The sequence below is a fragment of the Pongo abelii genome, chromosome 16 (assembly GCF_028885655.2).
Source record: "Pongo abelii isolate AG06213 chromosome 16, NHGRI_mPonAbe1-v2.0_pri, whole genome shotgun sequence".
Taxonomy (NCBI): Eukaryota; Metazoa; Chordata; class Mammalia; order Primates; family Hominidae; genus Pongo; species Pongo abelii.
In genome coordinates, this window is record NC_072001.2 from 16668596 (window position 1) to 16689540 (window position 20945).

The 20945-nt window shown below is 35.2% G+C and overlaps 1 protein-coding gene across 8 annotated transcripts in view; it reads left to right on the forward strand.

Annotated features, from left to right (window-relative positions):
- The window catches only part of LOC100433836 (golgin subfamily A member 6-like protein 22), an 87419-nt gene that overhangs the window by 12616 nt on the left and 53858 nt on the right, over positions 1-20945 (forward strand). For 3 of the 8 annotated variants that reach the window (XR_010137313.1, XR_010137315.1, XR_010137316.1), the window contains exons 4-5: positions 1962-2054; positions 12263-14514. The gene's annotated coding sequence lies outside the window, so the exon portion shown is untranslated. Of the gene's footprint in view, positions 1-1020; positions 2870-12262; positions 14515-20945 lie in introns of those variants that run through there. The other 5 variants (XR_010137319.1, XM_063716384.1, XR_010137318.1 and 2 more) reach the window with 4 other exon arrangements.

Below are 20945 nucleotides of genomic sequence, written 5' to 3' on the forward strand. Positions count from 1 at the left end.
TCTCCCTTTGTCTTAGTAGATTGCTTTAGACGCATTTATAATATTTGGTAATTTCGGTAATGTTTTTTTCTTTTTTTACCAACTACCTTTTGTTTACCTACCTTTCTTTTTCACCATCACCTATAGGACAGTAAAAAATTAGTAATATAGAATAATGTTATTTAGTACTAGAAATAAGAGCTTTGGGATTGAAAATGATATTCTCATTAATGGTGAGATTTTGTTGGTAGATTTCTATCTCTCTGGCAGTTTTGTAGTTTTGAGTTGCATTCCTTTGGGTTCCCTCACCATATATGCCATCTATATAGTTTAAAATTTTGCCAAAGTATTTATGTTTATAAGCTTCAAATTTTTTTGCAAGTCTAGTAATAGATTGTCGTAGTCCCCAAGGCACATTTAAAATTGAAAATGGAACTTTTCTCCAAATATTTTTGTACTTACGTAGGAAATCCAGAGTGGTTGCATAAGGGTCTTTAAATTTCAGCTTGAATTTGCTGTCACCCTCAAATAAATACCTTAGATAAGTGGTTCTTGACCTACATGTGCTTTTTAGCACTCAAAGCATGATTGTGTATTTAAAAGTGAAAATATTTCATTGTCCGGTTTCTCATGTTGAAAGGGCAGCTAGATAACCATCCTTTACGATTCAAGGATTTGAACAATCACTATTAGATGGAAAAAGTACTACGTGTTATACAAAAATACATATATAAATAGCTACAAGACCTTTAATATCAGTAATTATGGCAGCATTGGAAGAGTTGGCTGTCAATAACATTTATGTACTAAATACATTAACAGACATTTCTGAAACTTTGACATGGGTTTCCTATGAGCGCTGAGACTCTCAAAGGCCAAATTAGGTTTTACAAAATTATGTCTCTCTCTTTCATTGCCCAATTAACTACTTTGTGAACAGTGACATTTATTATCTATAAATAGATATTTTAAAGGTCAAAGAGAGAGAGAAACAGAGATAACTCTATTTTCTTTCTCTTTCTTTTCTCTTACTTTTTTCAGCAACCACTTTTCAAAAAGAAGAAAGATGAGAGCAAGATTAAGAGAAGGATGAGGAGGAGAAAGAAGGAAGCATGTTTATTTTCTGCAATCTATAAAAGCACACAGTTCATCCAGAAATTGCAGAATTGCAGAGGATTAGATAGACATCATTCTGAAAGTCTTCCTTATAGGTGTATTTTATTCAGTGTTTGGGTCTAGTTATTAAAAGGGACTTTATTTCCACCCCACCTTCTTCTAGAGAGTATTTCAGGATTCAACTAAGGGGTGGGGCAAAGGGAAGTGAACACATGCTTTTATGAGCTTTCTAAAACATCTGCTAGATATACAGTGATCCATTTGCACTTAATGTGAAATACTGGCCTTAATTCACAGTTGGGATGAGGAGAGAGAAGAAAAGCACAATTGACGTAGTCACCTATTATTTATCATGCTATCAAGCCCTGTAATTAAATAAAATCATGGAGACTGAAGATAGAGAAATAATACACTTCTAGTAAACAAGTACAGTGTGACACAGAAAGAGGGGACAAACTATAGTTGTTCTGAGTTAGAACATGAGTCCAAAATGTTGAGTTTTGTGTACTAGATGTAATAATTATTTAAGAATTGAAAGAAAACTCATTTATTTTGTACAAAGCTAGTGGTTTAATACACACCAGAGTATCATGGTGATTTCTGGGTGAAATCCTCCTCTTACAGAAAAATATCTACCAAATTAGATAACCTTTTGCTTTTAGATGGCTTTGACTGTTACAAAGCTCTGTTTTTAATTTCTTTGAGACAGAGTCTCACTCTGTCACCCAAGCTGAAGTGCAGTGGCACAATCATGGCTCACTACAGCCTCAACCTCCCGGGCTCAAATGATTGAGTAGGTAGAAACACAGGCATGTGGTACTACGCCTGGTTAATTTTTAAATTTTTTTTTTTTTTTTTTTTTGTAGCGATGGAGCCTTACTACCTTGCAAAGGCTGGTCTCAAACTCCTGGACTCAAGTGGTCCCTCTGCCTTGCCCAGCGCAAAGCTCATTTTTAATGGTGAGATAAACTTTTACCTTGCTATAATTACATGACAATCCTCTTAAGTTGCGCCTGAGGATCTAGGATGCAGGTGCCACTGGGGATAATTTGTAATACGTCACTTTGCTAAAAAGGTGGAAATACATTTGTATCTTCTGCTAATATATAGGCTGCTTCAGGGTTCTACTTTCAGGTGTTTTTGAGATTGTTGATATTAAGCGTCATGGCTATTTAGTTGCTATAAAACTAAGAACACCATTTAACTGGTTTGTGATATAGGTAAACACATATTTGAGGAAAAGTTTAAGATCTTTTGTATTTTAATAAAATAAAATAAGCTTTGTCTGAAGATTCATTTGTCATACTAATGTATGCAAATAAAATCAGAGTTTTAGTAGCCACTGTGCCTCTAATGGTTATATTCTTTTAATTAGAATCAAGCAATTAATTCTAAAAATGTCTCTATATTTTTCTGAAAGCATTGCCCTTCTTTACCAAAAGCTTTATATGTGTTCCCATTTTATGTTTTAACATGTGAAATAATTAAAACGCATGCTTTGCTTCTTATTGGAATTAATTGACCCTCTTTTAGCATAGGTGGATTTAATGTGGCTCTTTGGAATCGTGTGGCGTGTGGCTTTCTAATTCATATGCGCTTGTTGATATGTCATGTTAGAAGACATTGAGTTTTTGTTATATGTTGACACCTTAAATCCCACACTGCTGATTTACATAACTATGAAATTAGCAACAGCCAACGTCCCTTCTAGCATTAACTTATATTTTTGAAATAGTTGATAAAGATAATAAAAATTTCAAAATGTTACCCAAAATTTTAGTTCTCCTACATTAATAAGTAGAATTAAGCTAAAATTCAATTTCAAATCAACACAACACTGAATGCCTTCTGTTTGTATTTTTTTCTTATTTAATTGAAAATACTCAAAGTGTGGTTTAAAATGACTGCTTTAACATGTTGGGTTACTTAATGCTATTACTTCACTCCTTCCTTTTGTCTTTCATGCTCGAAACAGTATTAGAAACATTACTCATAAGTGATTTTAATCATTGCTTTAGTCCTTCAGTTTTGTATTCAGTCAATAAACAGTTATTGAGTACCTACGACGTGCTGAGCACTGGAAGAATACTCCCCTAAGAAGCTACCAACTCACTCTCCTATAGCATGTTTGAAATAGGAGCCAGGTTTCAGCTTTTGTCAAAGCCACTGCTTGCACCAAGTTAAGATTTGCTTTAGTGTAGTGCTTCTCAAATTTTAATGTGCCCAGGAATCATCAGGGGATTTAATTAATGTCAGATTTATATTCAGTGGGTCTGCAGCGGGACCTGAGATTTTGCATTTCTCATAAGCTCCGGGTTGATGCAGATGCTGTTGGCCTGGAGACCACAATTTGAGGAGCAGGGCTTTAAAGATGTGATTTCTTTGAATAGGTTTGTATGTCCACCCATACAATGGAGGCATTTGCTTTTGCGAATAAAGATTAATTTTTATAGAACCTACACACATTAGTTTCATAATTAAGAATTTATCTTCTTTGCTTTTATGGTATTTATCACATTATAATATCATTAATTGCATGCGTCTCCTTTGCTATATTTAACTTTCTTGAAAACTGGCACTAAATTCTATTTACTTTTTGTTTCTATCGTCTATCATAGTGTTTACTGATCAATAAATCATTGCTGAATATATGCAGAAATTGTTAACACTGTTGATTCTTACATTTAGTTCCCATTTTCCTACTTGCTAAGGGTTAAAAAGAGTCTTTTGCTGACATGTTGCTCTTAGGTTCATTTTTCTACTTTGGTCTAAATTCAGCTCACCTTTCCAAGGAGTGAAATGTTCAAATTTGAGCAAAATCAGTGTCAGTTATAATGCGAGGTAAAGAGATTGGCAAGATTTTGAAAAAGGGGCAAAGGGAAACATAAAGTCTTGTGTCCCAGGAAAGATAACCTTGGAAATGGAGGAATTGTTAAAATTTCCAAGTGTCTGGAGGGAAGTGACTGAAATCAGAGACTGAAGTGAGTGGAAGTTGGGCCAAGTGTGGTGTGTACTAGATGTATTAGAGAGCAGTGTCCAGAGTCTTCTTGGAAAATCAGACAATGGAGAGATCATAAACCATGCTGAAGGAGGTGACCTCCGCCTTATTTTCCAGTCCCTGAATTACAGTGTTGCCAGTGATAAGGTGGTCAGCATGGTGTGAGCTATAAAAACCATGGAAATAGAGGTATAGGTTTCTACAAGACCCCTGAATTTTCAGAGCTCCAGACACATCCTCTCACCACCCCACCAATAGCCCTCTTAACTTTCTTATTAGAATTTATAACAGTAGTCCAGGAATAATTTCAGCTTCTTAGTAAGAATGGTGGTAATAGTGATAAATGTTTCTGCACTATTTCAGTGAATAGATAGAATTATTGTAATGTGGTAAGGTGTGTGTGTATGTGTGTGTGTGTATGCGTGTGTAAGTATTTAGGAGCCAGAAATAAATGTATTGTTTGTAAGGCACAGAATGAATTAATTTAAGAAAAATATCAACTTGTCAGAATTACGGCTTTGCTCTTATAGTCGTTTTTTCTCTTGAAAATGTCATAACAATGTTAGTAATTATACTTACTTAGATATTATTAGGTACAAGTGTTTTTTCTTAGGGCATTACATATATTAACACATTTTATCCCTTTGTCAGAAATACTATTATCACCATTTTATAGATAAGGTAACAAAGGCACAGCTTGTTTGAGTAATTTTCTTAAGGTACCATAACATTAAGTGGTGGAGCTGGGTTTTAAAACAAGGCAGCTTTGGTTCTAGGGTCCGTGCTTTTAATTACTACACACCACTACCTACCACATTAATGATTGTTTCTCATGAACTTCAAGAGGGAGAAATATACAACTAAAGTTGACTTATATAAACAGAATTGAGAAGATAATTTTATTGTTAACAAGTAGGAGCTGAAAAGTTCAGGCTCACAGAATTAGGATTTATACCTCTAGAAGACATTCCAAGTGGTAATACATTCCATTTTTGTGTGTGTACCTAACAGTATATCCTGTATGTCAATTGAAAAACGGTTTGTTACGAAAAGCCACAGCAATGTGTATCTATATTTATATAGGACATTCCATGAAGATTCGCTTAACATTCTTAAAGACAATATGAAAAAATGAGTAGCCTGTCTTTTCCATAACTAATTGAACAGATATCTGAAGAGTATTTAGTAATAGATGGATGTAAACTTGATGAAGATCTCTAAAATTTGGACCCCCCCACTTGGCTTTCTTTTGTTCAGCAGTTCGATCCATGGTTAGAATGGTGAAAGAAGAAATGCTTAGCACTTTTGCAGGTAATGCAAAGCTGGAAAGGGTGGCTATTAGTTTAGATGATAGCTGCATGCCTAAAAAAAAAAGTCTTTGTAGATTGGAACTATGGGCTGAAACTAATAAAATGAAATTTTACTGGGCTATTGTAAATTCTTGTTTATTGCACATTTACAGGATAGGAAAACCTATGGCAAAATTCCTGTGGTTTTATTTGACTCCCTGCTCAATATGAGTCAATATGGTGTTAACAGATGCTTAAAAAGTTAATGCATTCTTAAACTGCATTAATAGAGGCACAGAGTCAAGTTCAACGACGGCAATAGTTTCACTATAATCTGAACTGCTCAGACCGTGTCTTGAATATTACATTCATTTCTGTAGGCTACATTTTAAGAGTTGCTGAAAAGGTGGGTTACACCTAGAGGGTGACTGGAATGTTGAAAAGATTGGAAACCACGGTGTTTAAGAAATTGGGCACATCTAACCTGGAGAAGAAAATAATAAGATCTTATCAAAGTTCACATTTTAAAATGCTTTCTCTTTCTTGAAGAGAGAGGATAATTTGGTATAATTCTAGAGAAGTAGATCCAATAGGTTAGAAGTTAAAGTATTAGGTATATTTTAAGTTATGGACTGAGAAAAAGTAGAAAAAGACTATTTGAAATGGTACATGGGGTAATGCAGAGTAAGTGGCCATTTCTACTTTTTGTTATAATATAGTTTATTTTAAATAGTAGTTTGTATGAAGAGCATAATAGTGCTGAACTTAAGGCTGCCAGACAATTTGGAGAGCACTGACAGAAAGTAAAAGTTATCTTCCCCCTTACAATCTTTGTTCCATCAATCACCAGATTGCTGACATAAGCACTGTTAACATCTTTTATGAATTTTCCTAGAAATTGTCTGTAAATATATGAGATGGCAAAGACACATGAACAAACAAATGTATATACATATGTAAGTGTGCAAGTCATTTTTAACACTAAAGGGATACTGTACATGGTTTTCTGGTACCTGCATTTTGAACATACCTTTTCATATCAATGAAATGAAATCAGTCTTACTCATAAATTGTTTAGGATTTCTCTACTACCTAGAACCACATTAATATACATTTACGTGTTTTTATTTTACATCAGTTATTATAAGCTTGACTATAGTAACCATTCTTGTATGTCTATCATTTATTTACTTAGGCCTAATTACTAGAAGTAATGCTTCTAGGTATAAATGTTTTAAGAATTTTGATGATATATTTTATAAAGTTAATATCAAGAAAGATTATAGATTGAGACTTCTCCCAATGATGTATAAATAATTCCAACACCTCTACCTGACCAACACTGAGTTTTATCATTACTTTCAGTGATTTCTAATCTGATAGGTAAAATAAAATTTTCTGTTTTGATTTCTATAAGTGGCAAATTTAAACTTAATTTTGTTTATTTAGTATTTGTGTTAGTTCTTTCATGAATTCCTGTTCATGTTCTTTGTTTATTTTTGAATGGATTGTCCTGTGTTCCAAAACATTCAATGTATTTTTTCATTAAGAATTCTAAAATTTTTCTAAGTGATATATAATTTTTCTCTTCTAATATTTGACTTTTAATTCATATACAGTTGTTGTACTAGTGGTCCCCACTATCTATTTTATATAGGTTTTGATTACCAGCAAAATGAGAGGAAAAGACAAAAATAGTATTCAATTAAGGAAGCCAACTGATTAAGAAAGTACAAAGTTCTTTCTCATTTGTCAATAATAGCCACACTTTTTTGGGTATCGAAATATATTTAAAAAGGAAACATTACATCTCATAAAAATAATTTCAATTTTAAATAAATCTGTGAAAAGGAAACAACAAAATTCCTTGAAAATTATTCTAGATACAAAGAGGAGCTTCATTGCCCAGCGCGGTGGTTCACGCCTGTAATTCCAGCACTTTGGGAGGCTGAGGCAGGTGGATCATGAGGTCAGCAGTTTGAGACCAGCCTGACCAACATGGTGAAAGGCTGACTTTACTAGAAATACAAAAATTAGCTGGGCGTGGCGGCGCATGCCTGTAATCCCAGCTCCTAGCGGGGCTGAGGCAGGATAATTGCTTGAACTCGGGAGGCAGAGGTTGCAGTGAGCCAAGATCATGCCACTGCACTCCAGCCTGGGCGGCAAAGTGAGACTTCATCTAAAAACAAAAACCAAAAAACAAACAAAAGAGCTTTATTAAAATAAATCTGTAAGTTGTTTTAAAACACAAAAACAATTACGACTACCATGTTCATTAAACATTATTTTGAGATTTAATCTAAAATCATGGCTTTGACCAGGTATCAAATAAAAACCAAAAGTGTGTGAGTTTATTATTATTTTTTTCTTTCCAGCTTTTATTTTAGGTTCAGAGAGTATACGGGCAGGTTTGTTACATGGGTAAATTGCACGTCGCTGGGGTTTGATGCACAAATTATTTCATCACTAGGGTAGTGAGCTAATTTACATTCCCACTAGCAGTGTGTAAGTGTCTCTTTTCTCTGTAACCTCACTGGCATCTGTTATTTTTTGACTTTTTAATATTAGACATTCTGACTTCTGTGAGATGGTCTCATTGTGGTTTTGATTTCATTTCTCTAATGATTATTGATATGGAGCATTTTTTCCATATGCTTGTTGGACACGTTTATGTCTTTTTTGAGAAGACACATGAGCATGTGTCCATTGCTCATTTTTCAGTGAGGTTGTTTGTTTTTGCTTGTTAATTTGTTTAAGTTCCTTACAGATTCTGGATATTAGACCTTTATTGGATGCATAGTTGACAAAAATTTTCTCCCATTCTGTAAGTTGTCTGTTACTCTGTTGATAGTTTCCTTTGCTGTGCAGAAGTTCTTTAGTTTAACAAGGTCCCACTTGTCAATTTTTGCTTTTGTTGCAATTGCTTTTGAGGACTTAGTCATAAATTATATCCCAAGGCCAGTGTTCAAAATGGTGTTTCCTATTTTATTGTATGGTTTTTGTATCTCAATTTTATTCAGCTCAATGCTAGTTTTGGTTGTTTCTTTTCTTTTGCTAGATTTGGAGTTAGTTTACTCTTGTTTTTATGAAGACGTATATGCACACAAACTAGAAAACATAGAAGAAATGGGTTTTCTTCTGGAAAGATACTATGTCCTAAGATTCAACCCGGAAGGAAAGAAGCCCTGAAGAGACCAATAACAAGTTCCAAAATTAAATCAGTAATTAAAAGCCTACCACCAAAAAAAGCTCACAATCTTCAAACATTCTTATCGTTTGAGGTCTTTCAGGTAAATCTTTGATCACTGGAGTTAATTTTTGTACATGGTTAAAAATAGGGGTCCAGTTTCGTTCTTCTGCACATGACTAGCCAGCTACCTCAGCACCATTTATTGAGTGGGGAGTCCTTTCCCCATTGCTTATTTTTGTCAACTTCGTTGAAGATAAGATGGCTGCAGGTGTGTGGCTTTATTTTGGTAGCACGATGTCTCCAGCGTTTTTCTTTTTGCTTAGGATTGCCTTAGGTATTCAGGCATTTTTTAGTTCTATATGAATTTTAGAATTATTTTTTCTAATTCTGTGAAAAAATGTTATTGATAATTTGATAGAAATTGCATTGAATCTGTAAATTGCTTTAGGTAGTATGGCCATTTAAAACATATTGATTTATTTCTATCCATGAGCATGGAATGTTTTCCAGTTTCTTTATGTTGCCTCTTATTTCTTTCAGCAGTTTTATAATTCTAATTGTAGAGATTTTTCACCTCCATAGTTAGCTGTATTCCCAGGTATTTTATTCTTTTTGTGGCTATTGTGAATAGGATTGCACTCTTGATTTGCTCTCAGCTTGAACATTATTGGTGTATGGAAATGCTACTGATTTTTATACATCAATTAGTATGCTGAAATTTGGCTGAAGATGTTTATCAGATCTAGGAGACTTTGGGGAGACTATGGGGTTTCCTAGGTATAAAATCGTATCATCTGTGAAGAGAGAGAGTTTGACTTTCAATCTTCTATTTGAATGCCTTTTACTTCTTTCTCCTGCCTGATTGCTGTAGCTAGGACTTCCAGAACTATGCTGAATGGGAGTGGTGAAAATGGGCATCTTTATGTTGTTTTAGTTTTCTAGGGGAATGCTTCAAGCTTTTGCCCAATCTAGATGATGTTGGCTGTGGGTTTGTCATAGGTGTCTCTTATTATTTGGAGGTGTATATCCCTTCAATACCTGGTTTGTTGGAAGTTTTTAACATGAAGGGGTGTTGAATTTTATTGAAAGACTTTTCCACATCTATTGAGATAATCATGTGGTTTTTGTTTTTAGTTCTGCTTATGTGAGGAATCACATTTATTGATTTGTATATGTTAAACCAATCTTACATCCCAGGAATAAAAACTACTTTATCATGATGAGCTCGCTTTTTCATGTGCTGCTGGATTTGGTTTGCTAGTATTTTGTTGAAGATTTTTGCATGTATATTCATCAGGAATATTGGCCTAAAGTTTTCTTTTTTACTGTGTCTCTGCTAGATTTTGATATCAGAATGATGCTGTTCTCATAGAATGAGCTAGGCAGGAGTCCTTCCTCCTTGATTTATTGAAATATTTTCAGTAGGATTAGTACCAGCTCTTCTTTATTTGTTTGTAGAATTTGGCTGTGAATCTGTCTGGTCCAGAGCTTTTTTTGGTGATAGGCTTTTAACTACTGATTTGATATTGGACCTTGTTATTGGTCTCTTCAGGGTTTCTTTCCTCCCTGTTTGAATCTTAGGACACAGCCTGTTTCCAGAAGAAAACCCATTTTTTCTGTGTTTTCTAGTTTGTGTGCATATATGTGTTCATAAAAACAAGAGTAAACCAACTCCAAATTTAGCAAAAGAAACAACCAAAACTGTCTTTGAACAGAATAAAATTGAGATACCAAAACCCATACAATTAAAAATCAATGAAACCAAAAGTCTGTTCTTTGAAAGAATAGATAAAATTGATAGACCACTAGCTGGACTAATAAAGAACAAAAGAGAGAAGACCCAAATAAACATAATCAAAAATGACAAAGGAGATATTACTACTGACGCCACAGTTGATTTTTATTGTTTGTTTAAAATGTACGCTAGTAATTTTTCATTAATGGTGTGTGTGTGTGTGTGTGTGTGTGTTTTAGCGTAAGTATGTAAATTTCCATTTTTTGACCAGTTTTTTATGTACCTTTTCAGTTAATACTTGTTGGGTTTTAGAACATCAAGGCACCCTGTAAATGTCAGCCTTTGTGTGCTGCCTGATAGCTAATTTATGTACCTGACATTTCTGGTGGACTGTGGCCAAAGAATGAGTAAACTATCATTAAAAAGTACACGAAATGTAAACATATGGAGTACAGTGCGAATTTAATCTCTCCTTTCATTGCGTTTAGGACAAAAGGAAATGTCTGTCAAGTATCAGGCTATAAACACTACATAGAAAAGTCTAGCAAATACTGAAATTGATTTCTGGGTGTAGGGTTCGGAGTTTGGATAGAGAGTGTTAAAACTTTCACAGAGAAATATAAAGAATAAAACCAAACATATTTTCACTGTAAGTGTTTATTCAGAAACTCAAATTTGGACATTACCAATTGCTCATTTTCTCTTTTTGTGAGCTCCTGCTATGGATCTAGTCCCAAAGTAATGTTGCCTAACTTTTCAGATAGTGCAAAACTACTTTCTACCTTCACTAACAATAATTAAATACAAATTTAAAATGCAAGGAAGCAACATTCTTCAGTTATCAGCTTGGAAATTTTCAAAACATCTCATGACACCAGGTTCTGGTAGGTTATAGGGCAGCTAGAACTTTGAACAAGTTAATACAACTATAAATTGATACAACCATTTTGAAGAGGCATCTAGAAAAAATTATCAAAATAAGAATTTATATATTTTCTCCTGATATATGAACTTATTGTCATATGAGAGAAGGCATATTTATTTATAGGTACATTAGTAAGTGTATCAACTAATTTATTCAAAGTCCCTGTAAAAATTATATGAACAACAGAGGGATTCCCTTTTATAAATTATAAAAAAGTGAGAAAAATCCATGAAAAATGTTTAGAACAGGCAAAAAATTATTTCTGTTAGATTTCCATAAACTACTAGCAGAATTATTTCATATTCCAAAAGATGTAATACATTTCACAATCTTCAAACCTTTCTTCCCAGTGCTTTACCAATTACACAGAGCACAAAAAAGACTGTGTGCTCAAGATCTTGGGTCTCTTATTCTTTACACCCATAGAGTTGAATTTCCTTTCCCATCTGGTCAAACACACAAAGGAGGTGGCCATAGTCTCTACAAGAGCCTTGTCTCATCTCCCTCTTCCTTGTGGACCTCCTTGTACCCAAACTACTTCCATTCACCTCTAATAATTGTGTTTAGATAGCATTCCCCTTGGAAGGGAAAACATAAGTTGCTCACATTAGGGCACATCCTTCCAAAAAAAAAGAGGGAGATGTGGAAATTGTAGAGTTTCTATGATGTCATAAAGCTGCTTAGAGTCTTCATAAGGGAGAAAAGCTCTCTAGCATGGTTGACAAACGCAACTGAGAATTTGAGTAAATTAGGATAATGCGTGAATTGGCAAAATTGTTCTGATTGTGTGTAATGAAGGAGAAGCTTAGGGTACAAGTTTTATTGGATTAACTGGAAACAGCTTCTACACTCTAGATATTTATAGTAAAATCTTGTTTATAGACCAGAAAGGGGCATACGCAGGATGTGGGCATCTGGCCAGCTGCCCCTATTGCTCCAGAGGCACTATTGTGGGACTGTTAGAAGGGGATGACTTCTGCCTGACCTTTCTTATTTTCCAAAAAAGGCTACCTCTGTTTTCTGCTGTCAGGTTAACAGATTGAGAAAGCAAACCCTCTGTCTATGACTGAAGAAAGAAAGAAGAAGTTACTGAAGTTACAGAAGAAGTTACTGAAAGAAGGTTGACTGAAGAAATAATGGGATAGACCAACACAGAGATGGCCCAGGATGTAAGCGGAAGAGGGGCTTCTCCCTAGTTCAAACACTGTTTGATATTAGAATCTCACACTGTTGCAATTAGTGATGGCATTCACATTGGATATAATATTTATTTATTTATTTATTTATAGACAAGGTCTCACTGTGTTGCTGTGTTGCAGAGGCTGGAATGCAGTAGTGTGATTATGACTTACTATAAATTTAAACTCCTGGGCCCCAGTGATCGATCCTTCTGCCTCAGCCTCCTGTGTAGATAACCAGAACTATAGGTGCACACCTCCACACCAAGTTAATTTTTGCTAGAGATGTGATCTCGCTATGCTGCCCAGACTAGTCTTGAGCCCCAGGCCTCAAGTGACTCTCTCACCTTGGCCTCCCAAAACTCTGGGAATACAGGCATGAGCCACCATGCCTGCATTGGATCGAATCTGTAAATATCAGTTTTTAGCTTTAAGGCATTCACTAATTTTTACTTTGCTGAGTTGATAGTATTGAATATAATTGTAGGAACTTATTAGGAAAAACAATAATACATTATTCTAATTTAGAAAGTTAGATGTTTGTTGAATATAAACCGATTTAGGATATTCTTAAATCAATTATGGAATTATCAGGCTAACATTGCAACTTTGTTGCTTAATTTATATTGGGTTGAATTTTCTAGTATTCCAGAAGTGCTTCCCCCCAGCCCCAAATAAAAATATCAGACTCCAAATCTTATCTTTTTTTCTTAAACATTGATATTATTTAATCAAAAAGGCTAACGTTCTTCAAATAGATAGATATGTATTATATACAGATATATGTACAGATACAGAAATAGATATTCATATAGATTTGGATGTAGATATAGATATATGTGTGTGTGCATGTTTGTGTGTACAGTCAATCCTCATTATTTGAGATTCCCCCTACTAGCTAAAATGTATTTGTAACCCCAGAATCCATACCTATGTGTTTTTGTGTTCATGTGTGCACATTTTATGCAGAGCGGTAAAGTAGTTGAGTCACCCGAAGCACACTTTCTCCGTGGAGGTAGGACCCTCAGCCTTCTTGTCCCAGCTTTCATACTGTAAACAAGTGTCCTTTTCATGGTCAGTCTATCTCGTGCAGCATTTTTCACATTTTTGTGCTTTTTGTTAGTGATTTTGTTGTTTAAAATTTCACTCAATTACAGTGCTAAAGAGCTCTCCATTTTTCCCAAGTGCAAGAAGGCTGTGAATTGCTTTATGGAAAAAAATACAAGTATTAGGTATGTTTTGTTTAGGCATAAGTTATAGTGCCATTGGCTTGACAAAGATTCTCTATGACCAAACTTTAGTCAGGTGAATACGAGCCTTCATTCTGATTAGACCTCAATGTTGGCCCCATCTCATCTTTGGCCTGCCCAGTCCAGTCTTAGCAAATAATTCTGCTAAGTCAGTTTAGGGAGAATTTCTCCACCCTTGATATCTGTCTGATCAGGTTCCTGTCTCTCACCTGTAACAAAGAAGTCCTTGGCCTGTCTTTAACTAGAATCTTGTTAGACCAACTTAGCAAAAAATCCTCCTGTTCTCTTAGTTTCCTCTTAGCAATTTTTCATTCATTGAACCTCTTCCCCTCCTCCTTGCCGATAAATCACCACTTGTCCTTGCTATATTTGGCATTGAGCCTGCTCTCTCTTCCCTATTGCAATGCCCCTTCTGCGATATCTTGAATAAAGTCTTCCTTACCATTTTAACAAGTTTCAGAATAATATTTTTTAACATGGCTATGAGTTCAATGTTACTATATTAATAACATATATTAAGTACAATGTGTTTAAACAGAAACACATAAAACAAGATTATGTATTAATCAGTTGACAAAAATGTTTTGACCAGAGGTAAGCAGGAACTTAACCCTGTATTTCCCACAGGAGCAATGATGCAGTATCCAATGTTTGTTAATTCAGAGTGCATTGTGACTTTATAGAACAGAACTGCTGCAAATAACAAGAATCTACCATACATATTACATATGCCATACGTATACACGAGATCAAAATGAATACTTTTTTTACAGCTGTCGCATGTCTTTTTAAAGCTGCTTAGAGAAAGGGAGGGATAATTTTGAGAAGTTAAAATAAAAACCTCTTTTTGTCAATGTCCTGTCTCTGTCCAATAACTTGCATGCCAAAATATTGGAAATATTTTTCTATCTCAATCTGAGGCAAAAGGGACACAGAGAGAGAGCAAGAGAGAGCTAGAAAGAGAAAGAGATTAAACACTTGACAAGTTGAGAATAGTGTCTCACGTGCCTATGACACAAACCATCTCTGTGGTTTGCCTTGCAGAACACAGGAAGAAAATATGACAAATATAAAATAAGTAGAACACCCCTGAAAAGCAAAGGGAAGCTTGGCGGAGGGAGGAGACAAGGAATGGGCCCTCTGAAGCAACGAAGATCTGTCTTCCAGTGATACTTAAAACAGCTGAACTATTCTTCTGTTTTACATTCTGCTTTGACAGCAAGCCTGCTCTGCAGAGAAAGAGAGAGAGAGATCATTTCTTAATGCCGAATAGAGCAGAACAGTAGTTAAAATGATAAATTTATTGGGGGGGGGCAGATTTTTGAGGAGTAATGAAAAAAAGGCAAGTCACATTTCTGCATTTGGTTTTCATTTACGTCTATTTTGCTGCTTTAAGTAAATTGAGTGATTTGTTTGGACGGAGAAAGTATTTTAAAAAGACTTTGTTCAGACTCATAGTAAATAATTGTGACTTCCAATTTTCAATTCTAAATCTTATAAAATGTAGCTCCACCAAGTTCATTTAACATCATACCAACGCATAAAAATAAAGCTTGTAAAAATACAATATAGGCATTGGCTCTGAGTTAGCAGTTGCTAATTAAACATATTTCCGCTTCCTGGTTCTGGTGATCCAACAGACCAAATGTGGTAGACAAACTTTGTTCCACAGCTTTGAAGTCTTCTCTCTAGTTTCCCCCAACTTAGAAAAAATATACTATTTATAAAAGTGCATGAATTGTAATTTAAGTTAAAAAAAAGCCTTGAAATTTTTATCAAAAGTGTTCAAATTACTCTCTCCCCAGGTCAGTTAATGAGTTGTCAGGAGCTGGCCCCTTACTGTAGTGCACCTCCTGCAGACTAAGACAGTTAACTATGTTTTCATCAAAGGAAATGCTCATTAGTAGAGCTTTCAGAAACTGATTTGATTATAGTTTCACTTGTTAAAGTGAAATATTCTGAGCTCATTAGGATGATTATGATTCAAGGTCATTGTTTGAAGCCAGTCCTGTCAATATAAGAGAAATGGGCCCTCATCTTTTTCCCTTCTTTACGTCTGTGCTTTTTAAACTCTTCTGTGTAAAAGTTCCACAGCCATAATTAATTTTTAGTTCTTCTGTTACAAAGCTGCTTAAAAGAAAAGAACAAAGATTTTGGCTACCAAAAAGGCCTTGAAGAACTATTAAGGGGTGGAGGAGGCTATCTTGTTTTAGAAAAATCAGAGAAAAACCTTGAAAAGTTCAGCTTTTGATATCCAGCTATTTTCTCCTTGACCTTTCCAAAGTTTCAAAATGGTACTTTGTACATAATTTTGCATGTACCCTTTCATCTCAAAAGTATAAAACTAACTGAAAACCACCCAAGAACTACCAGTGGCTTAATTAAACATCTCCTCTTTTATGGCACAAGATGGAGTTAACACCTTTTAAAGTTCTTTCTTTTTTTTCTTTTCTAAATCCAGCACTTAAATCTCTGAGTGTTAAAGAGCCAGTTAGACATTAAGGGAGGTGAAGTTAACTTCTATTAGCCAGTCATTCTAACATGAGTTTGCCCCTTAAACTTCCTTGGTCAAATATTACCTTTTCCTTTAACACTAAGGAGAGGTTACAATGAAAGTAGAGCTTGTTTTTTGGGTTTTTTTAAACCTCCTGTATGTTATATTTTGGAAAAATGTTTTAATCTTTCAGACATTTGGCTCTTCAATACCTTTTACTAGGATTCAAGGCTACACTGAACTTGAGAGTAGATGACATTTAAAAAGTTACAATCGATTTGATCTTTTTACATAATTCATTATTTTTAAAATTGTTTTTCTCACTTTTGTGGACAACTGATGATTCAAACTAATCTCTGGTTTTCAATAATGCACTTTCACAATTATTTCTAAACAAATGATTTTAGCTTTTAAGATATTGTTTAATAACCAGAAATGTTAGTATCCAAACGTGCAATACTGTGAAACTGAATCAAAGGTTGCTCAATATATAATTATTTAAGAACAGACATGAACCTTGAAGCAATTATTTGTTTATTGTCACATGTACCTAAGGGCCTCTTCTACCATGAAATTTAGAATATAATTATGAAAATAAGTTTATGTCCGTGGTATGCTTTCCCGAAAGTCTCTTATATACCAAATTAAACTATGCATATTTAAAAAAAAAAACTAAAGCACACAATATGTAGTGACTAATAGAAATAATAGGGGAAATGTACTTCAGTAGCAATATAGTGCCAGAGTGTATGGTTGCAACTGCAGAAGATAGCTTGAGTGTATTAAGCTCCTTCAAAATGTGATGAGAGAATGATGTATTAGGAGGATCCCAGAGGCATCTACAGTGAATTAGCAGAGTATCAATTTCAAATTTCTTTCCCAAATTGCTTTGAAGACTATTCTTGTATTAAAGAAAAAAAAATCATGGCATTTGTTAAGACAATAAGAAAGATTTTATTCAAAGGGTGGTATTACAATAGGCATAGGGATCACGGAAAGGGGATTTTTCAGTAAGAGAAAGAGATTGTTTTAGGTCTAACATTTAAGTCTTTAATCCATCTTGAATTAAGTTTTGTATAAGGTGTAAGGAAGGGATCCAGTTTCAGCTTTCTACATATGGCTAGCCAGTTTTCCCAGCATCATTTATTAAATAGGGAATCCTTTCCCCATTTCCTGTTTTTTTCAGGTTTGTCAAAGATCAGATGGTTGTAGATGTGTAGTATTATTTCTGAGGGCTCTATTCTGTTCCACTGGTCTGTATCTCTGTTTTGGTACCAGTACCATGCGGTTTTGGTTACTGTAGCCTTGTAGTATAGTTTAAAGTCAGGTAGCATGATGCCTCCAGCTTTGTTCTTTTGGCTTAGGATTGTCTTGGCAATGCGGGCTCTTTTTTGGCCATAGGCATGGGCAAAGACTTCATGTCTAAAACACCAAAAGCAATGGCAACAAAAGCCAAAATTGACAAATGGGATCCAATTAAAGAGCTTCTGCACAGCAAAAGAAACTACCATTAGAGTGAACAGGCAACCTACAGAATGGGAGAAAATTTTTACAATCTACTCATCTGACAAAGGGCTAATATCCAGAATCTCCAAAGAACTTAAACAAATTTACAAGAAAAAAATCAAAAACCCCATCAGAAAGTGGACAAAGGATATGAACAGACACTTCTCAAAAGAAGACATTTATGCAGCCAAAAGACACATGAAAAAATGCTCATCATCACTGGCCATCAGAGAAATGCAAATCAAAACCGCAATGAGATACCATCTCACACCAGTTAGAATGGCAATCATTAAAAAGTCAGGAAACAAGAGGTGCTGGAGAGGATGTGGAGAAATAGGAACACTTTTACACTGTTGGTGGGACTGTGAACTAGTTCAACCATTGTGGAAGACAGTGTGGTGATTCCTCAAGGATCTAGAACTAGAAATACCATTTGACCCAGCAATCCCATTACTGGGCATATACTCAAAGGATTATAAATCATGCTGCTCTAAAGACACATGCACACGTATGTTTATTGCGGCACTATTCACAATAGCAAAGACTTGGAACCAACCCAAATGTCCATCATGATAGACTGGATTAAGAAAATGTGGCACATATACACCATGGAATACTATGCAGCCATAAAAAATGATGAGTTCGTGTCCTTGGTATGAACATGGATGAAGATGGAAACCATCATTCTGAGCAAACTATCCCAAGGGCAGGAAAACAAACACCACATGGTCTCACTCATAGGTGGGAATTGAACAATGAGAACACTTGGACACAGGGTGGGGAACATCACAGGGTGGGGACTGTCGTGGAGTGGGGGGAGACAGGAGGGATAGCATTAGGAGATATACCTAATGTAAATGATGAGTTAACGGGTGCAGCACACCAACATGGCACATGTATACATATGTAACAAACCTGCACGTTGTTCACATGTACCCTAGAACTTAAAGTATAATAAAAAAAAAAAAGAGAGAGATTGGACTCAATTTCAAATACTGCATGAATTAGGGGGAATTTATAGCCAAGGAGCAGGGTGTGGGTCAGTAGGTGAAAAGTAATTAAGAGGAAACATCATAGTGAAGAGAGAATGCTGGCTAAACCGACTTAGCAGAATTTTTGCTGAAGACAGGGCAGGGCGAACAGACATCACCTTGGAGATGGTGGAGGATAAGGAACCAAATTAGACATGGAGGGTGACTAGATAGCAAGGGTGAGAGGTTCTGGTAAACTGACTTAGCAGGATTCCTGCTACAATTGGACAGTACAGAGGTAAACATGGAAGTCCAAAACTCAGGCCTAGTTGAAAAAGTTCAGGGGAGCCAGAGTAGAGTTCAGTCAAGGAAAGGATCTTTGTTCCTTGTGTCTGTCTTTTGTCCTCATCCCCACTTTTAACTGTGACATCATATTATTTCCTAATTAGCCCTTATCACAGTCGGTAAGCATTGCGTTTGTTTGTTTGTTTGTTTATCATATATCTCTTTCAAGTAAGATTTTAACTCCCCAAGGGCAGAAAAATAATCTATTTTGGTCACTGATACATCCCCATTGCCCAGCACCAAATCTATGGAAAGTAGGCACTCGGATTCATTTGTTAAATGAATTAATAAATAAAACCACAGATCAATTTTTTATTTGGTCTTTGCATTTTGGGTCTTCTTTGCATCTTGCATTAAAATGAATCTCCTTGAGCAGATAGACTCAATTGACTTCTTACTCAAATACTCTAGACAAGAGATAATGAAAACTTGTTCCACGGTAGGGACAGTGGGACTGGATAAGAGAAGAATATGTAAGAGGTAATTAAGAATGAGGGACAAAAAATTTTGAGAAACTATTGGCTGAGAGCTGGAGGGAGAGGAAGGATAAAATGATGAACCTCAGTTGTCTGCCTTGGACTACAGGGTGGGAAATGATCCATTGATTAAAATTATGAACAACATGACAAAAGTCATGGTGGTAGTGTGTGGTCACATAAGACAATTAGTTCTATTTTAAAATTACAAGATTGATTTTGAGAAGTTTCTGGAATTATAAGTGTTCTTTGCTAACAGTGTTGAAACTCTCCAATGTGCCTAAAAAAGTAAAGTATTCAAAGCGAAAGCAGGATTTTTACTTCTGGAAAGATAAAGTCATGTGATTAAAAAAAAAAAAGAGGAGGGAATAAAAGTGGAAGAAGAGAGAATGGCAAATATGGAAAAATAACTCATTTATTTCTTAGGGTAAAAGTTATTCCTAGGCACCATTTTGAATTAGCTGACATTATCTTCGAAACTGTTCCACTTTATTTTTCACATTTTTATTTTATGTTTGTTACCTCTCATCCTGAATAACCCATTTCATCATGCTACAGTAAGTTCCCACACACATACTCCTCACCCTAGCAATTTATCAGAACTTCCTGGTTCTCAGGCATTCTGGGCTTCATCTCTTATTTCATTCTCTGTTTTATATATACAACCAAATATCTCATTGTCTTAGTGTATCTAACTTCTCTCAATTTGTTAACAGTGTAGCAGTCATGTTTATAATTCACCCTAAAATATGTATAAACAACTTCTACAGGCACTGATAATAACAACAACAACAATAATAATAGTACCTAGTTTAAGTAGAGTGATGTCACTGGGTAAAGTCCCTTGGCGGTCTGCCAGAGACTTCACTGGGCAGGTAACTTTGTAAATTTGCTACAGACCAAAGTCACCTTGGTAGCAAAGTGAATATCTTATATTTGGGCTCTCACAATTCAGATCATTAGATTGAGACATGTCAAAATACCAATGACATAAAAGAGTAATGCAAGTATGAATGTTTGTGTTTGGGTAGTCAGCCTATCTTCTTTCTACCTGTACTTAGTACTACACTGAAAGCTAAACTATAATTAGAAGATAGTTTGGAGGCTAAGGAATCAGAATAAAGGGAGATTTTCAACTTAATTGAATGGTAAATGACATTGGGTTATGGAAGCTCAATACATCATTTCCCAATATATCTTTTGTCTCAGATTTCTGATTGTTACAGTGTCAGAAAAATCTATGCATAAAAATTGAAAAAAGTTGGCCACAATGGGAAAGCATTTCCAAGCAGAGGAGCTGCAATGAGGATGAGTAATTCTGCCTGAGGGCTACTTCCCACTCCACCACATCCCCATTGGTCTGTTCCCCATGCTTGCCCTTTTTGAGGCCTTATAGGCATTCACCTCTTCTTTCCATTTAGACTAATTGACAGCTGCCATCATTTGTGGTAGTCTCCTTCTGCTGTGTGTCCTTAAAGTTTTCTATTAATACT